Below are 19297 nucleotides of genomic sequence, written 5' to 3' on the forward strand. Positions count from 1 at the left end.
AAAGGGTTTTTCTCTATACAGTTTTTCCATTTCATGTAACGTTCTGTTGCAGAAGCAAAAAAGCACAACAGTGCAACATTTTGGGGTTGTTTTCCATCCTGCTAACTCTGTGTTGGTGGCAATACTCTGGGCATGTTGCCCAGAGGTGGCCCTTTCTGATGGGAGCTGCAGTGTGCTGCTGGCTCAGAGCCACCTCAGGTGCTGGGGTTCAAGAGCTCAGCTGGACCAGCCCCCTCCTCATCCTCCTCACGTGCCGAGGGTGGTTCTTGAGGGCAGAGCTGCAGCTATTGCCCTGCAGAGAGCAGACAAGGGGCCACTGGCACGGAGCTGTTTGGGCACGGTGTGCTGGGGAACCTGTGCCATCTGAGGCAGGTAAGTTGTGCCAGTATGGACACAGATGTGGTCCTTGTGGGTGACACAGCCACCTTTGGCATAGAGGGGAAGCGGAGTCAGACACAGAATTCAGCTTCATGGGGATGCTGGACATCCAGTGGGCTGGACACTGGTGTGCTTGGGGATATGTCTCCAGTCAGTTACCCAAATATCATCCTTGTGCTGAAATGGGGCACAGAACAGCCCACAGCAATGTCTGATTTCCCTGTGAGCCACAGGCTGGGGGTCTGTGGGGGTCTCTGAGGTGAGAGCAGCCTCATTCCAGCCTCAGGGTTTGAAGTGATGGTGGCTCACAGCAGCTCGCCGGCCACAGAGCTCTTCCGACACCTTGATCCCCCTGGGATTAGCCCCGTGGGGGCTGGACTGGTGTCTCTGCCAGGCATGCTGACACTGGGATGAAAGCAAGGCACTGGGGATGAAACAGGGCTCTGGTGGGATGATACTTCATCACAGACTCCCTGTTTGTGTTAGTGATGGATGAGATCCTGCTGATAAACTGACTACTGTGATATTATCAGGATGGATCTCAGTGTTAAAAGCTGGTTTGATGCTGTGCAGTTTAGTTTCCTTCCTACTCCTATCAGTGATAAGACAGTGATGTTTAGCTGGGATAAATACTCTGTTGTATTCTGCAGCCAGGGTATCTCCCCCTGCCTCATTTGTGTTAATAGCAAGCATTATTATAAATGTATTCAAGAGGGAATTGTGAAACTGACAGTTGAGAATTTCTCAGCCTCTCTTGTTAAAGGGAGGCCTTTGGTCAGGCTGAGTCAATATTTAATCTTGGATCCATCCTTTCCTGTATCTGCCTCTATGATCGAAGCTGCTGAATAGTGGGGAAAACAAATTTGAACTTCTTTTGGAAGTTCAGTGAGCACTCAGTAAATATTCAGTTTAGTATGGAAGAAGCTTTGCATTTGGAAGAAAAATTCATAGGCACTTTCCAGTGTTGATAGGTGGATCTTTAAAAAGCAAGGCATCTTCCTAACACTCTACTGATAATACTGGTGTGCTTATTTGTATTTGAGTGTAAATGAAGGTACCTGAACACCTTTGATTTGAAGTGCTAGAAGCTGTAGAAAGGGGTAAAAAATAAGAGAGGAGCTGTTCTGGTGATCAGACCAATGTGATTATTGATTACAGATTGGAAAACAACATGGAATAGAAGAGACAAATGAACTGGAAGAGCTGAGTGGTTGTAAGAGGCAGTATTTCAATAATGACCGTATCCTAATACTCAACTTTGTAGTCCCCAGGTGGCATGATTTGCAGTAGGGCTGCCCACATGTAGGGGGCAGAATAGAATGTGTTTGCTTGCTGTGGATGTTAAAACCATACAGTGCTCACATCCAAGAAAAACAGAAGCTATAGGGGAGCAGGGAATTGAGAACAGGCCTCCCAAAGCCATGTCAAACCACCCTAACCATTGCTCAAGATCACACTTGTCTTCAGGCTTCACTTATTGCTCCAGCAGCAATTTATCCGAATGAGCAAAGAGCACCACGCTCCTTTCCTCCAGCTGCAGCTGATTCAGATCCTATTACTGTCTCCAACAACGTGGAATTGCTCTTTGTGGGATTCATTGCTGGTGCTTTCCTGCACACCATCGTGGGGGCTGATGCAGCTGGAGAGCAAGGCTTTGGCCCTCACCCCCAGCACTCCTGACAGAGTGGCTGAGGTAGCACATAAACCCATCCTCATGCATTTAGATGTCTTCATCAGCAGAGAGAACCGTTCGGGAAGGAGACATTTAAAAATCTCTTTGTTGGGTTTATAGGTTCTTTAAAGCCACTTAGTCATTAGACAGCGGGTTAAAATTAGTCCATACAAGATGAGGCATCAACAGAGTCTTTTCCCAAGGCTGCTTATTAGCATTGATTTTTCAGTCAGGAGAAGAGCCGGGTAGTGGAAGATTAAATTAACGATGCTGCGGTCGGTACGGTTTGCCGGAAATCTTGTGCAGGGATCTTGTCGCGTGGTTTTTCATGACACGAGACCTGAAGATTCAGCAGCAAGAACACATAAAGGTCATTCTCATTTTAGGGTGTTATTCTGACTGTGGTGAAAACTGTTTTTCCCTCTCTGTCTTTCATTTCACTAATAGATAGTGGATGACATAACATGATCCTCGTTTTTCAGAATTTCGTTTAGAAAGTTTCCTGGTGATTGTGTCTTTCAAATTCATCCAAATGCTTAGAAAGAGCAAATTGATTCTTTCAAGAAAATCCAGTAAAAATAATTTTCTTTTTGATTGTTTGGTTGGGGTTTTTTTCAAAAGCTGTGTGAGGGAATGCTTTGAAAAATGGTGTGCTGGAAGGAGGGGATGCATTCCTAGTCCTTGTGTCTCTCTGCTTGGCTGTTGCAGACCAAAGAGCTGATGCAACATCTTGAAACTGATGGGACTTTTTCCCCTGGCATCCGTGGGCAGCAGAGAGGTGGGATGGGAGAAGGCAGCCTGGCAAGGCTGGAGCATTCCTGGGTACCTTCAGGTATCTCTCTCATTGTGACTACAGAACAATCTAGGTGGCTGTGGTCAGGTGTGTCAGATCAATCTACAAAGGCATGCAGTGATAAAATAAGGGGGAATGGCTTTAAATCGATAGAGAAAAGGTTTCAATTAAATTTTCAGAAGGAATTCTTTACTATGAGGGTGGTGAGATGCTGGAACAAGTTACCCAGACAAGCTGGGGATGCCTCATCTCTGGAAATGTTTAAGGACAAGTGTGACGGGGCCCTGAGGAATCTGGTGTCTAGTGGAAGGTGTCTCTGTCCATGACAGGGAGGTTGGAACTGTATGATCTTTAAGGTCCCTTCCAACCCAAACCATTCTGTGATAATTCTATGATGATGGGTTTATTGCTGTTGTCTGCTGAAGGGCAACACTTGAGCCAGCACAGGTGCAGTTATAAACTCATGGCACGGACCCTTGGGTTGTAAAGTGTCTGCAGGACAAGGAGGTCACAAAACTCTGGTGCAAATATATCCTGACACTTCCCATTTTCTTTTTTTCTACACTGGAAGCAGCAAGGACTGGATAGCCTGATGTCTGTGTACTGGTGGTGTTAAGTGACTGGACCACAGAGCTTTATTAAGGAAAACCTGCAGGCCAGTTTGTTTTGTACCAGTAAAATCACCAGAACTGTAACCCTGTGCAAAGCTGTAATTAAAAACTTCTTAAATGAGAAACAATGATAATAAAGTATTAATCATGGTCTTTGCCTGACAATTGACCTCTCACCAGTGTTCTCCATAGACATTGTCAAAGTCCTGCTGATAAGTGAGATGTCCTTTTTTGGATTGTTTGTTTTTCCTTGAAGCATTTCACAGACCCATTCCCCATTCCACAGGCCAGTTCCAGCCCATAAAGATGGGTCCACACCTTACAGGCTGCAGACCCCTGGTTTAGCAGGAAACCCCTGGTTTCCCCCCAGTCCTTGGGGATTGGACTAGTGCATCGTGTGGGGGGCAGATCTCAGAGGCTGTGGGGGAACTGATGACTCCTCTGAAGGAGTCTGAAGGTGGAGGGGTCACAGTAAGGAGCCAGCTCTGTTTATTGATGGTGGTGTTTATTGATGTGCTGAGCCCTCTGGAGAGAGGGGACAGTAGCTAAGGAGAATTAGGAAGGAGGGACTTGAAATACCAACTGTATCTCCCCTTTTAGTTATTTTTTTTTATGTATTCAGACTCTCTTTTAGGGGGATTATGCAGGTTTCCAAGCCTAAATATTGCCTCGTGGGAAAAATGTGTCCCAGCTTTTGTTCCTTAGGATGCTAACATGTCAAGCTGAGGTTCTTGAGGCAGATGTGACCCCCTGTCGCAGCAGCTTCCTTAGCTCTCCTTCTTCCTTTCCCCAAAACCACGTGTTCAACACTGCAGAACATGTCATCAACACTGTAGCAGCTAGTTGCTTTATTCTAGTTGATGCCATCATTTCATAAATCAGATCAAAAGACAACACTGGGTCATTCTGTCCTGACTGAGGTGATTAAGTAGATCTGTGCCATTAACTGCAGTTATCTTCTGAAAATGTCAGACTTCCTGCCAAGATCTTGCCATGAGTTAAATCAGCATCTGCTGGCTGAGGATTCAAACTCCGGATTGGAGGCAATCATTTGTAACTCCTAAATGAAAACCCCTGGATCGAGCTGCCCCTGTGGACCACTGGATCCTTCATCTTGCTGCCCCTTGGTGCTGTAGCTCTGCACAGAAAAATCCTGTGCCTAACAGTTTTATATCATCTTTATGGTTTCTTTTTAGCTGAGATATCACATAGATGGCAGTTGTTTATTGAGAGGCAGCAGTGGGAAGAGAGAAGTTCTAAGGAAATTATATATTCTTTTAAAATGGCAAATATTTTTCTGCATATTCTCTCTGTTAATTCAGTGGCTCCCCTAGACATCTGGCAAGTATTTTGACTGTGTCTGAGAGATTTTGGAGCAGGAAGGAACCTTGGCACTGGCTTTAAATGTAGTAAGACATAACCGAGAGAAGAAATTTCTGCTCTAAGAAGAGAGAACATTTGCTGCATTGCAAAATGGCACAGGGAGCTTTTACTGCAGGCTGAGATGGGATTAACATCCCTGCAGCAGTGTTTTGAACTGCCTCCTGATTGTCTGGAGATCGCTCAGGACCTGCTGCCCCCCTGCCGCGGCAGCGTGGCCGTTAGCATTCTTCATCCACAAATGGATGCTGAATCACACGTCGGCCCTTTAATAGTTCCCTTTAGGATCTGAGGACATAAAACATTAGGAAACTTGCAGTGCTGTAATAAAAGCCACTGGGGATGTTTGGTAAGACAAACTATTAGAGGTGTCCTCCTGCATAAGTAGTCTGTGTATATATATATATACATATATATATATGTGTGTGTGTGTGTGTGTGTGTGTTTACATAATGTTTGCTTCAGATGAAGTGCACAGACAGAAAGTCAAAGCTTACTGCCCTCTTCCAGTTCAACTTTGATGTTGCTAACATGTGAAAACCCAATCGATGCTGAATTTTGTGTCTTGGGTTTTATTGTTTTCTTAGGATTGCTTTGCAGCCTTATGTGGATGCAGCAAAAATAAAATGCAGAATCTTTACTACTGAAATGCCCTTTGCATTGACAGTATAAGGGCAGGGCTCCCAGCTTTTATTTCCCTTGGAATTTTGAATGTTGTATTGCCTATTGCACTAAACTTCTCCGAGTTCCAGTTAGCTTTATTGCTACAAGAGGAATATTCCCCTGGTGCTGTGAGGCTGCAGGAGGCAGGTCAGACTGATGGAACAGTAGGGGAAGGACAACTGAATTGTCTGGCCTGTGCCTATGTCCTTTCCTGTCCCTGTTCCAGGACATTTGCTATATTTACCATTGCCTTTGCTTCCAGTGAAAAGATTCAAAATTGTGGGTATTTGGAAGATTGTGTTCACTTGCAGGCTGTTAGGTGTAAGGTCATTGTCACTCAGTTCCTGAAGTGGTTTAATGGCAAGGTTCAGCTAGGATTGCTGGGTTCAACATCTTGTTTGGGTGTCTGCCTCAGCAAGGAAAGAGCAAGTCCTGGCACATCACTGCAAGAGCTTTGGAGCTTTGGACTATGGGGCCTGGGACAGATGGGGATGGTAAATCCTCCAGCCTGCATTGTGTTAAGGGAGTTCTTCCACACACTGCTGTGCCAGGAGAATTGGCCCCTCGTGGGCTGGTGTCAGTGGCTCCAGGCATTTCCCCTCCTGGCACGCTGCAGCCATATGGACACAAGGACACACACCGCTCTCACAGCTGCTGGTTTTGCTGCAGCTGACTTTTTTCTCTTTAAACTTTTGATTGCCTGAGATAATACTAAAGCTCAGATGCAGTGTGGCTGTGATGATCCTTTGCTTGTTGGCTGTAAGAATTTATTTGCTTGTTTATCACCCAGCCTTGTAATAGCTTAAACCCAAGGTCAGGACAAGAAAAGATTAAAAAGCCTGTTTTATGGTCTCATGTAAATACCAGGGCCATCAGTGGTATTATCCCAGTAGGATGTTAGACCTCAAATTCTTATATACTTGTATTTTTACATAATTTTGTCAGTGTTTGCTGGGAGTGAAAACTGTTGTGTCACATCCTCAGCTGCTACAAATTGGCACAAAACCAGTGAAGTTAAAGGGGGAGAAATAATTTACATCAACTGAATTTTCTGGCATTGTGAAATGGTGAAGAGGGGACCCAAATGGTTTCCCCACATGCCCTATACTTAGTGACCTGCTGTGGCCAACTTCTGATGGCATATTTATAATTTTTTTGTGGTGCTTGGCAGTTTCAGTCTAACCCCTTTTCTCCATTTCCTTCTGCCAAAAGCAAAATAAAAGAAATTAGCCAGGTCTCCATCGCTCTGGATGCATCTCAAAATCCCTTGGAAGTAATGTTACTGCATTCTAGTAATATTTGGCATGTTTTTTTTTCCATCCACGGTGTATGGCTACTAATTATGGGCTTTTCAGGCAGTTGCACAGAGCTGTCTGTGGGAGTCAGGAGCACTGAGCATCCTAAAGCAAGTAATTCTTTCAATTCATCTTCATTACAATTTGGGGTGACAAACATTGTTTTGTGAAAGATGACAAAGAACCCCAAAGTTCAGTGGGAGATGGGGGCACCATTTTTGCATTAGGGGTTTTAACAAAGAAGAGAGCATATGCATGGGTGTGGGTAATTTTTTTTTTTTTTTTTTCACTTGTTTCTCTGGTTTATCCTTTACATATCATGTCAGTAAATTTCCTGGAGAAATTTGTTTCTTGACCATGGAATTACTTTAAACCACGTATTTATTTCCTTAAAATCATTTGTCTACCACTTTTATTTGCTTCCTCCTCTCAGTTTTTTGCTTGCCACAGAGTCATTCCCAAGCTCTAACATTAATGATATCCAAGAGTAAGTATGAATTTGTTGAAAATTTTCCTAATTGTTACTGATTTCTCTGACAGAGGGAATGGAGAACATTACTCATGAGCTGTGAGTGTTCTTTAGCCTTTTGTATGAGTAAAAGTGTTTTTTTGTGGGTCCAGGTACCACAGTGATGGAGCACAGATGGGGCTTGGACACACAGGTAGAAAGCAGGGAGCAGCAGGGGTGCCAGGATCTGCACTTTACCTAAAGGCTGTTGTTGCTCTGCACCTTAGTGACAAGTTCTCACCTCTTTCATACCAAATTGTGTGGCAGTTAAAGGGAAGAGCAAAGAGCTTGTTTCTCTCAACTTCTGATGTCAAATATGGGAGCTCCCAACATTGGGCTGACAATGGGGAAAACAGTGCCCTCAAACTGGGTCAGGAAGAGAGTGAGGCTGAAAGAAATCTGCTTTATTTCATCCTGTCATACCTGGTTGAGCTGAGCCTCATCACTATTTCAACTGAGAGATTAAGACACAGTGAAACATTGTATGGGAACCTGAATCTCTCCAGGTAGCGTTGTGGAGAAGAAGCTGCAGTGTTTCCTCCTCAAGCTGAAGTTGACTTGGGGACCCACCAGTTCCAGATATGCTCAGCTTGTCAAGTGATAAGTTATTTTTTTGCATTCAAATTGTGTGCACACCATATGCCGTGGGAGAAGAGAAGGCAAGTTGTGCTGGGTTTAAAGTGCAACCTTTTGACGTGCTCCCTTCCCTCCTCCTGTCCATTCCCTAAACTGGGAGCCCTTTTCACTCTCCTGCCCTTAACTTGAGCTCTGTAGGACACCAGCTCAGGGAACATACTTGCTTTGTATGGTGAATTAATGAGTTCAAATGGTCACCTTACACAGCAGAGATGTGTGGGAAAGAAAACCTGTGTCAATGTGAAACATGTGTGTGTGCCTGTCCAGAGGATGAGGCATCTGATTCATAAATCAGTGGCAGGGAGGTAAGGAGAGATGTGTGGGTTTGGTAACAACTGTCAGACTTAAATGGTGCATTTTACTCTTTTTCATCTTAAGTGTCCCAAGAAGATCATATTTTTGACTTACATGTTTTCTCTCTGGTGCTGGCCAGAACTTAAAGCATCTGGAAGGTCAGCATGTTCCCGTTTCGTGTCATCTTGTGATTCCTGCTGATGCTGTGGGTACACAAACCCTTTCAGGATCTGCAGGATCTTGATCTGGGGAAACAAAAGTAGGCTGCAAAAGTTGTTGGAGAACTGTGTCTTGTCTGCCCCTCTGGGCAAGCTGAAACCTGGAGTGTGTTAATACTGCAGTGAGTGGGACATGAGGAAATTCAAAAACTGCTTATCTGTGCTGGAAGCATTTCCAGCAAAGACACAAGAATATGCTGTAGGGGAGGATGCAGAATGTATTGTTCTGCTTGTATCAATTGCCCCTTTAATAAAGACTCTGACTGAATTTACAGTAGCTCTAGACATCAGACAGGGAGTTGTCCCACTGCAGTGAAATCTGTAGTCCATGAAGAAGCTACCTGGGTCAGGCAGCTCCTGGAGATGGGGTCTGTGACCAAAAAATAGCTTTGGGACTGAGCCTGTAGTTGGTAGAATCTCCTCTTCCCTAGTGTGATTTCATGCCATGGAACCAGGCTAAGGTACAAAGAGCTGGTCTGGGTCAGAGAGAGTAGAGATGGACAGATATATTCTGTCCATTTTGCCAGAAGACAGAAATTCCATCTGATATTTTAGAAAGGCCTCTGCTTTTACCTTTGGGCTCTCTGCATTAGCAATCCCTGAGCATTGACTTCTGGGCTGAGGGAGAGTAAGGCTGTGCTGAAGTAAACCACATCATATCTTGTCCCACACCACAAAGGTCAGGCTGGTCCTGCCACAGCTCTGCAGTTCCTGTTTGTGCCATACATGACGTTCCCAATCACTTCAGCACTTGGGGTGTGGTTTCTGCAGCTCTTCCTTGGTAACTAATTCCAACTGGCACAGCTGAGACATCAGCAGGATGAATCCTTGGAGTGCAGCCAGCTCTGGCTTTGATTTTGCACTTGTGTCACTGATGTCAAGCCTTTGATCAAGGCCCCTGCTACAGTGTGGGGCAGACACATGCATGAAGAGCGTTCTTGCCTTGTGGGGACAACCAGAATCACAAGGTCTCCAGTGGGATGCCAGAGTGCAAGTGTTTGTTGTGGTCCAAGCCACGACTTATTTCCTCCTCCAGTGACGCAAACTCGTGTCACTCCCTTTTGGTGGCTGAGCACGAGCGAGGGGAGATGCTGCCCACCCCAGCATTCCTCCACTCGTATGTGTGCACGTGTTTGTGCAAACCCAAAAATGAGGGGCTCCATCCAAAGATGACTGGGTGGGGGCACTTGGTCCATGGGCTGCTGGAGCTCTGATCCAAGAGCTGTGGGAAATCTCTGAATGAAGACTGGGAGAGTGTGGGTTGTGTGTCTTGTGGGAAACAGTAAAGGTAAGAAGACTTTTATAAGCTGTGAAAATAGGCATCAGAAAAGACAAAGCAGAGGACTTAGGGCTAGCTGCAGCTGCAAGGCCTGAAAGTAAAGAAGATACAATAATACAATATGCAAGGACATGAAACAATAGTTGAGTTTTTAGGCTTGGCTAAGATAGACATTAAGACTGCAGAAAAATATGTTTACCAAGATAGTAGGTTTTAAGCTTAATAACGGAGTATTGTGTATTTTTAACAGAAAAAAACCAAGCAAGCATTGTTTGAAGAAGGTATATGTCTGTTTCTAATGATTGGATAGAACAATTGTCTGTAAGCTTTAGCAATATGCTATTGGCTGAGAAACTTATAAAATGTTCTATAACAAAGAGATCTTTGTCTGCTCGTGGAGAAGTGAGCTTGCACCATCTCCTGGGTCTGTGGCTGAGACTGGTGCCTGAAATAAAAGCTCGTGACGTGTTACCCTGCGGTCCTGTCCCATTTGTGAAAAACCTGCAGCAGCACCTCATGTAGCTGAGACTGGTTCTTAAACTTCTCCAGCTGCAATCAACAGCTTCCCAGCAAGAAGAACACCAACATCTGTAAGAGCTGTGGGGACGAAATAGCGCACTCTGAACTAGTCTGTGATAATAACAACCCTCCTGCTCCTTGGTTTTGCTGTAGGTGTGTGTTTTTAGGGCAGGACTGTGTGTGAGCAGCAGCTGCTGACTTGCATTGCCTTACAGGACACTAGTAGTGGAAAATGCACCTGCACTGCACATGCAAAGGCATTTATCATGCTGAAAAATATTCTGTAGAAGTTGTTATTTTCCAGGGCACACTGATCAGTCCCTTCCCTTTCCTGACAATGCATCACTCCTTGAAATCATCATCCTGTTCCTGTCAGAATCACAGAAATTCCCACTGAGCAGGTGGAACAAACTCTACAGAAAAACTTTCTGATTTGGAATGACAAAGCCTTTTTCTCTGTGAAAATAAAAAATTTAGTATGTGTGAATTCTTCCAAAGGGAGTTTGTTTATTTATTTTATTTTATTATTTTATTTTATATTCTGTTTAATTTTATTTTCCCCAGTCTTTCCTTGTAATGGAAACATTCCTAGTGTTTACTGGTTTATGATGAAGATTTCTAGATGCTACAGCAATAATGAAATTTCCCAGTCTTTATTGTGTTTTATGCACACAATGGCATGCAAGGTGAAGGTCTGACTTGATATCCTCAGCAAGACATGGGACAAGTTCAAAGGCCTGTTAAAACCAAGTCAAACTGTATGTCTGAGATATTTGGCCCCATCACCTGCAGCTGTGAGACTTCTATGCAGAATAACTCCAAAACGCTGAAGGGAATGTGGCTGTGTCTTAAATAGCTTTCCCAATAGAAACCTTTGCTCTTATATTTGGGGGAAAATGTTTCTACAGAGCCAAAGTGCCATATGCTTTGATTTGTCATTATATGAGTCGGAAAATATAAGTAGAATTACATAATGTTACATAAACATTTTCCTTGCCTGACTGATAGATTTCCCCCTACACACACTTTAAAATATTGGGTGTTTATTTTTTTAAGTCTCAGATCTGATACTTGAAATATTTTTTTTTTTCTGATTCAGAAGTTGTGAAAAAACCTAGTTTCTCTACTATTATAAATTAATTAAATTACAGAGCAGACCAGCGAGATACTACAGGTGCAGAAAGACTTTCTCTGCCTTCCTAACTTCTCCAGTCTTATTATCTGGCATGACAAATTTCAGACAATTGACTTACCAGCTTTCCAGCAGCTATGGCCAGTCATTCTTCTTAGTGAAAATCAGCCAATCCTTTTTTAACATGGAATTAATGAAGTGATGAAAATTTACATCAGCAGAGGATTTATCACAGAGCATTAATACTGAATTAAAGGTATTTATGCTTCCATAAATACCAACCATTGTTGATAATCCAAGACTTGAAGTCTTAATTCTGTCACTTTATAGTTAAGCTGGTAGAGAATAAAAATGAAAGAGAGATGTTTTTTCCATCTTTAGTTAAAAAAAAAAAAGCTTATTTTGTTCCTCCAGTAAAGAGAAATGGTTACTTGAGCAAAAATTATGATGATGCTAATTGGTAATCTAAGAAATTTAGTGGATTTATTCAGAAGGTTTTAATTGTGTGCAATAAAAAGGTATTCTGATATCCCTAAAAGTTTCTTTTATCTTTGCATCTGCTATACAGAGTAACCAAATGTCAAATGCCAATGTGCATAGGGCCAAATGGGCCAATGAATCCTGCTCCTTTTCACTCACTCTGAAGTCCTCATTTCACTGTAACAAGTGGAAATCAGAGGTATTTCTGAGGTTTGACACCTGACTAATCACCTTTAATTTAAATGAGACCTTGAAATCCTGTGTGGTCATTGTGAACCTACTCAGGAAATCCTGAATCCCAGAAATAGCATTCCTAAAATATATACTGAGCAATTATTAATTTTTTCAATTGGATGGGTGCATGCTGTGGAGTGTTGTTATTGTAAACTGTTCTCAATTCTCTCCTGTTGTGCTTAAAAAAAAACTCCCTACACCTGGATTTGTGTCTTCCCATTGGATGTTGGCAAACTCTTTGTAAGGTGTGCCTTGGAAGAGAGGGAGAGCATGCAGGTAAGCAGTGACATAAAGACCAGGCATTACCTGTACTCTGATTAAGCCAGATCAGGAGACAGTGTGGGCTTCTGTGCTAATAATCAAGGACAAGTCCCAAATGCCATGGCTAAACTATTTCTTGTCTTCTTCCAAAGAGAGAGGACGTATACAAATAGTCCCAAAAATACATGGAAATGGACTGAGAAAGGCTTCCTATAGCAATGAATCTTTGTTATTTTTATATTGGGGTGCTGCTCTGAAAAGGTGCTTCTGGGTACCAAGAGAGGATGGTGTGGGAATGTACCCCCTGGCAGCCTGAAGTCACTTGGAGTGTGATAGGGAATGCCTGGTCTTGTGCAGAGTCTCATGCAAGTTTCCACTGCCTCACTTTCTTTGTTCCTCAAATAAAAGCAATCACTCTTCCTATGAACACATGCGATTAGAGGTGAGTATTTAGCAGCATTAATTCATGGTCTTTGTGAGTGCTCATTCCTTCCTCACCCCACCCCAGAGCGTTTAAACCTTCTCTGTGCCAAAATATAACAAATTGCAGGTCTGGCCCCTAACGATTCCTCATCCGGGAAGCCAGGGATGAGGGCAATTTATCTCCTAACGATTAAACCTGCAGAAAAAAAAAGTGTGAATTGCCTGAATGAAATTACTGCCCATGCATTATTCAGCCACCTGTGGGGAGTTCTGCAGGAGAGCAGAGAGAGGGCAGCATCCCAGATCAGATGGGCTCCTCTGGGATGGGCAGCCCATGCCAATCCCGTGGGGAGTGATGGGGCTGTAGATGGCAGCAAAGGCTGCGGGATGGGAAAGCAAAGTCAGAGCTGGTTTCAGGGGCTCCCAGGGAGATGGTGGGTGGGTGCATGATGGCTTGAGTTTGCAAGGCTGTGGGAAGAGGAAGGGTGCTCATCCTAGGTTGGGGCTGAGAAGAAGAAATCAGAGAGGATCTGTCCTGTAGACCAGAGGAGTGTGACAGAGAGAAGGTAGAGGAGAAGAGCTCTCTGCATTGGTGTGTGCTTGACTGGCCTGTCTGGACTGTCCAAATCCCACCTGAGCTTTGCTCTTGTCAGTCCCTCTCTTGGCCCATGTACCAGGCTGGTGCAGTGCAGTGGCCAGAGGGTGTTGCTTCCTTCCCAGGTGGAACCTGTCCACTGCTCAGGGACAGGAGGGGACAGTGGAGGAGGTGCAGCAAATCATCTGTCCTGCTGCTCTGCTTTGATAGTTGCTAAATTACGTTTTTCCCTTTATCAGTTTTAATGATAGTGCCCAACTGGATATACAGATGTTACAATTTTGGCTGTGAGTGCAATTTATGGAGTCTCCCCTGTCCTGTTCCTGTAGTGTCTCAGCTTCTGTGGCTGCTTTTCCCTTTTCTTCTCAGTCAAAGAGCCAACAGGTGGGACCACAGTGAACTCCCTGATATTTGCTCCTACAAAAGACAGGGTTCCCAGTTAAGCTGGGACTGATGATCAGTGTGTCACATCTGCCACATGAGGCTGCACAAGACTTTCAGGAGCATCACTCTTACCCATCCTGGTTTAGGGGTAAACTCTTCTAGCTGTCCTAACTCATGGGTCAGTTTTGGTGCATTAACCCCATACTATACCTTCCCTGCAGGGTAACCAAGCTGGGGGCCATCTTGTCACTTAAACTCAGACAGCTGTGAGATGCAGGGGAACACATCCAGATAAATGCTCCTCAGTCAACTGAGGTGTTGGCCTGATGCTGACCATGGTGTCCTGGCACTGCTGCTGGTAAGCAGAGGGAATTTACCCATTTGACTTCTACTGTACAAACTTCCCTGAACTGTCAGTTGCAATGCCCTAGAAAACTGAACAGGGGCCAGCATGTGCACTTGATCATATGGAAAGCTGTATTTTCATCTTGGACAATCCAATGAAAGATCCACATCAGCAAAATCACCTTAATTTTTTTCTTTAGTCTCCCAGCTTTAGCTGATGTAGGACTAGGGCAGAGGGTGTGCACAAGTGCTGGGAAGAGAGAGCTGCAGTGCTTTCACTGAAGTAGCATTACTTGGCAGGCTGAGTGTAAGCCACCTTTAAGCTGTGCCAACTGGCTATTTTGAGTCTGGGAAATAGGCAATACCTCTAGGGTGCTAAAAGTTAATGAATTTTCTTTATTTTTAGCAATACATGACAGAGAAATCAATGCCCTTTGCTCCAGCAAGATGTGAGCAAGTTTTGAAAAGTAGTGGGGTTCTGGCTGATGTCTCTCCACACTGAAATGTGTCATCTACTTCCTAGTCTCAAAGTTTGGCAAATGCTTTTGGCCACTATTAGGATCAGGAAGAGTTTTTCATCCCAGAGCAGTGAGGAAAACTGTCTGAAAACTGTTCTGTGGGTGAATGAGAAATGGCAGTGCTGTGGGAAGGAGGTTGGCATCTCTGTAACAGGAATGGATGGCAATCCCAAATGGCTGCTCCAGTGCAATGTGGAGCCTCATCCCCTGTGAATCAGACTTGCCTCATATCCAAATTTCCCCTGAGAAACTCTTAAATGGCATATGTCCCTGAGACTCATGCAGTTACAAAACTCATCCTAGGTTAAAACAAGCAAGGAGTGCTCTGGGGTCTGTCACTGAGCCCTTCTGTCACAGCCTGGGGACTTGCATGACAGGGTGGGTGTTGGTCTCACATCAGTATCTGTCCAGACTTACTGGAACTGGTTGAATTGAGGGTCATGTGAGGGCTGGTGAAACTGGATGGATGCATTGTAGCGTGACAACAAAAAGAAATGGCATTGCACCCATCAGCTCTGGTCCATGAGTAATAGAGATTCCTTGTTTACAGGATGTGGGACAATTGTTTAATTATCCCAGTGTTTGCTGGTATTTTTCTTCCTTTTTGTCACATTTTAAAGCAGAGTGTTTATAAACAAGGTTGCAGGAGATGGAGTGAGTCCATGAGTGAGCTCCTGATGCCCACTCCTGGAGTATGGACCTCCAGCAACAGTGACCTCCAAGAGCCATTCCCAGGGAACATCACCTTTCGCACCTCCACACCCAAAGGTGCCATGGGATTTTTGTTCACCTATTCAAAGGGCCTTTGAAGGAGACAGTGAGAGCTAAGGGAGAGCTAACAAATGATCCCTTCTGCTCCTTCTTGCCCTCCCAGCAGCCTGGGGGCCGAGTGGCATTAATTAATCAGTCGACTCACGTAGCGACACTGACACAAATGGCACCTGCTGTCATCCTCTCCCACGTAAGTGCTGGTGATAAATGGCACGGGCTGTGCTGGCCAGTGATTCCAGTTGGCCGAGCAGAGATGGATGCTTGTGTCCCCCTCTGTGACGGAGGAGTTAATCATGATGAAGAGTGAACATGTAGGGCAAGCAGCTCCAGCCTAGCCTTCCAAGGAGGTTGCTGTGGTCCAGTTTACAGAGAGATTTTACCGGTGGTTTAAAAAGGAGCAAAAGGTACCAAGATCTCCCTCATGTGCCAGCAGATGGATTTGGGGCAGGTCAGTCGTATTTTAGGGGATGTTTTAGATAACTGCACAGGGGAGGCTGGTAGCTGCTCTTCATCCTTAGCCCCTCCTGGATGCAATGTGCTATGAGTTCCTCTTCCAGCAGAAATGTCCTGGCTGGTGCCATGAGGTGTGCAGCTCTGCTCCAGCCTGTGGGAGGCAGAGACACTGCTTCTGCCAGGCAGGGCTTCAAGACTCCTTAGAAGAAATGGTCATTAGGTATTCCTTCAGGTCCTGCTGACCCAAAGGGTTTTCTTGATCTGTTTAATACATCCAGAGGGATGGGTCTGGGCTTTCCAAGTTCCCTGAATCTGCCATTGCTCCTCTCCCTGTCTATACTGTCTCACTGTGAAATCCCAAAGTTCTCTCCACCATGCATGTACCTTCTAGGACAGGAGAACCTATGAACAGGATTGTGGCTCACCTCAGAGCCTGTTGTGAGTTGACACAGCAAGGACTGTCTCCATGCCTGGAGTATCAGAAAAAGGGTCAATGCCATCAGATGGTCACATACTCCTCCCTGTGTTTAGCAAGGAGATGTGCTGGTCTGTGTCAAGCATCTGAGTGGCTCTCAGGCCAGTACTTCTCCCAGCACCTGATCTCAGCCACTGCTCTCAGTGCCAGAGACTAGTAACAGTAAAAAAGAGCCAGGCCAGAGGGCATGTATGCATGTACCAAATTTTCCCTTTGCAAAAGTGTCTTACTTATCAAAGACACTCAGGTGATGTGGTATCTGGTGGTGGAAATGATAGGGGAACAGGAGGAAGAGTGTTCTAGGCAAAGAGGAACCAACTGAAATTCAACAAAAGCAAATGCAAAGGATCCTGCACCTGGGGAGGAACAACCCCAGGCATCAGGACAGGGTGAGGGCTGACCTGCTGGAAAGCAGCTCTGGGGAGAAGGACATGGGGTCCTGGTGGACAACAAGCTGTCCATGAGCCAGCAATGTCCTTGCATCCAAGATCAGTGGTTTCCTGGGACACATTGCCAGGAGGCTGGGAGAGGTGATCCTGCCCCTCAGCCCCTGTGAGGTGTATCTGGAGTGCTGTGTCCAGTTCTGAGCTCCTCGACACAAGGGAAACATGGAGCTCCTGGAATGGATCCAGTAGAGGGCAACAAAAATGATTAAGGAACAGGAGCATCTCTCATATGATGAAAGGCTGAGGGAGCTGTGCCTGTTCTGCCTTGAGAAGAGACCACTGAAAGGGGACTTCATCAATGTCTATAAAGGATGAGCTGTGTGGGAACTGTTTGGTCTGTGGTATAAGGTACCAGATGGGGATACAAAGTCTAGAATACAAAGCCTCGCTCTCTGGTGCTCAGACTGGCTGCACACAGTCTGCAAAATCTCCAAAATCAAAATCTCTATTTCAGACTTGGCCTACGAGATCAAAAATGGACAAAATACTTCCATGGAGGGAATCACTGGAGCCTCCTCCAGCAGCCAAGGAGAGCACTTTTAATGTCTGCAGTGTCCTGGTGGCTATGCTACGTGACTGAAAAGTTGATATTTATATTGTTATTGACTTCTCCAGAATGATTTCAGCAACCCCTATTAAGGATCTCATTCTTGAAGTAAATTCACAGTTATTGAGAGTAATCTTCATAAATGATGTTATGCTTCTGTCTAATCTCATCCAATAAATCCTACTGTATCAGTTATGATTTTTTTAATGGGGAAATTGGTACAGAGTTCCTTATTTTACTGAAAACAGACTCTGAAAAGCCTTCTAAGCCCAAACTTTTTTTTTTTGTCTATGCTGAGCAGTGTGATTTAAGACGGAAAATACATGTTTCTGTCTTAAGTTTTTGACACTGCAATTTGATTATGAAGAAGTGTCCAGTCCTCTCTGCTCTGGCAGCTCATTGTGCAGGTCAGTGTGTCAGTGCTCCATATGGGGACATTACCCAGGCTGGGGTCACCAGGGCGACCTTTGCTCACTGCTCTGCCACCCAGCTGGACGTGCAGGGAACTGGAGATGCTGTCTGCATGCCAAATGAGATCAGTGTTCCCAGTCCTCCCTCTTCTGCTTTGGGATCCATTGATCACTGTCAGTGAATATCTGCTGGGTGTCCCCTGAAATAAAGCTTTTGTGTGTTTCTCTCTGTCCAGATTCTATCAAGGGCTAAAAACTCCTTTTGACTTCAGTGATATTTGGATAGTTTTCATTGAAAAAGAGAAAATAAAATGCATTAACTCTGCTTCAAATCCCCAGAATAATTAGAAATGATATCAGTAAAAATGGTGGGGTTAAAGATGAGTCATGCTGCTTTAGGGAGAGAGGAACAGGGTTTGATATGTGATGCAGCTGCTGTGAAAAAGTGGAGGAGCACACTCCTCAGGCAGCATTGTTAGTCCACATCCATGGACCAGCTTGGTTCTCCTACTGCCTTCTCAGACTACAGCTCCTGGCTGCTGTCCAAGATGGGACACGAGATCATGTCTGACTAAATGTTCCACATCTCCCTGTCTGTGTGAAGCAGAGAAAGCTCTTTCTATCCTCTTAATGCTCCAGGCTAGGTGTTATTGAACCTCAGTGTTGGGTGTGTGCTGCCCAGAATTTTACTGTTAACTTTCTCTGTGCTGATGGGAGCTAAAGAAAATTTTGAGATAAGTGGTTGATGCTGATGTCTATAAATGCAGAGATGTCACTGCCATCTCACAGGTGACACAAGGAGAAGAAGCTGACAGACAGGATTAGAATTGGATGGATATCCCTCATTTCCAGCCAGCAGCAACTCCTTCCAGGCAGTGGTCAAATTTTCCCTTGGAAAGTGGAATGAGTTGGTAGGGTTTGCTCATGTTCCAGTGATCACACCTGTTTTCACCCTAGGGTACAGAAGTCTTGTGGAGCTGCACTGACAGCATTGCCCGTGCTTTCAGCAGAGACCTTGATGTGTCTTGATTGTGGAAAATGAACTCCTCCTTCAACAACTGTGGTTCCTGAGGGCAGGACTGATGTGGTTTTCCTGGACCAGACTTTTGGGTAATCTAGCTACTTGAGGGGAATGTTAGAGGCACCTTTTATCCCTTCATAGCTGAGCTTGCTTCATATTTTAGAGAGACCTCAAAACCTTTAGGATCAAAGTTGCACATGTGTAACTAGAATTTCTTTGGATTTCCCACAAAGCACATTCTAGTCTTTTCCCTTTGGACCAGTTCTAAAGTGTGAGCCTACTGTAAAGAACATTGCAAATCAACATTTATGCCTGAAGAAAGTTAATTTAGTACTCTGGCACATTAAGTATTTTGTTCAAACACTGCCACCAAAGCCTGCTTAATGAACTGAAGAAAAATTCTCCCCAGGAGGAAGACAAATTTTGGAGAATTGAAATAACTGAAGCAAATTCTTTCCTTGGTCAATATGACCATGTGTCACAGAGAGAGGAGGCACTGCCAAGACTTCCACACAGTTCTTCTTGACCACTCAGGTGTCACTTCTTTGTGCTATTT

At 44.6% G+C, this 19297-nt stretch overlaps 1 long non-coding RNA gene across 1 annotated transcript in view; it reads left to right on the forward strand.

Moving 5' to 3' along the window:
• LOC111925131 (uncharacterized) overlaps positions 1-19297 on the forward strand; it is a 28241-nt gene continuing 8944 nt past the window's right edge. The window contains exon 1 of the long non-coding RNA XR_015283863.1: positions 1-372. This is a non-coding gene — a long non-coding RNA (uncharacterized LOC111925131). The remainder of the gene's footprint in view (positions 373-19297) is intronic.

The sequence above is a fragment of the Cyanistes caeruleus genome, chromosome 1 (genome assembly GCF_971803275.1).
Source record: "Cyanistes caeruleus chromosome 1, bCyaCae1.hap1.1, whole genome shotgun sequence".
In the NCBI taxonomy this organism is placed as follows: domain Eukaryota; kingdom Metazoa; phylum Chordata; class Aves; order Passeriformes; family Paridae; genus Cyanistes; species Cyanistes caeruleus.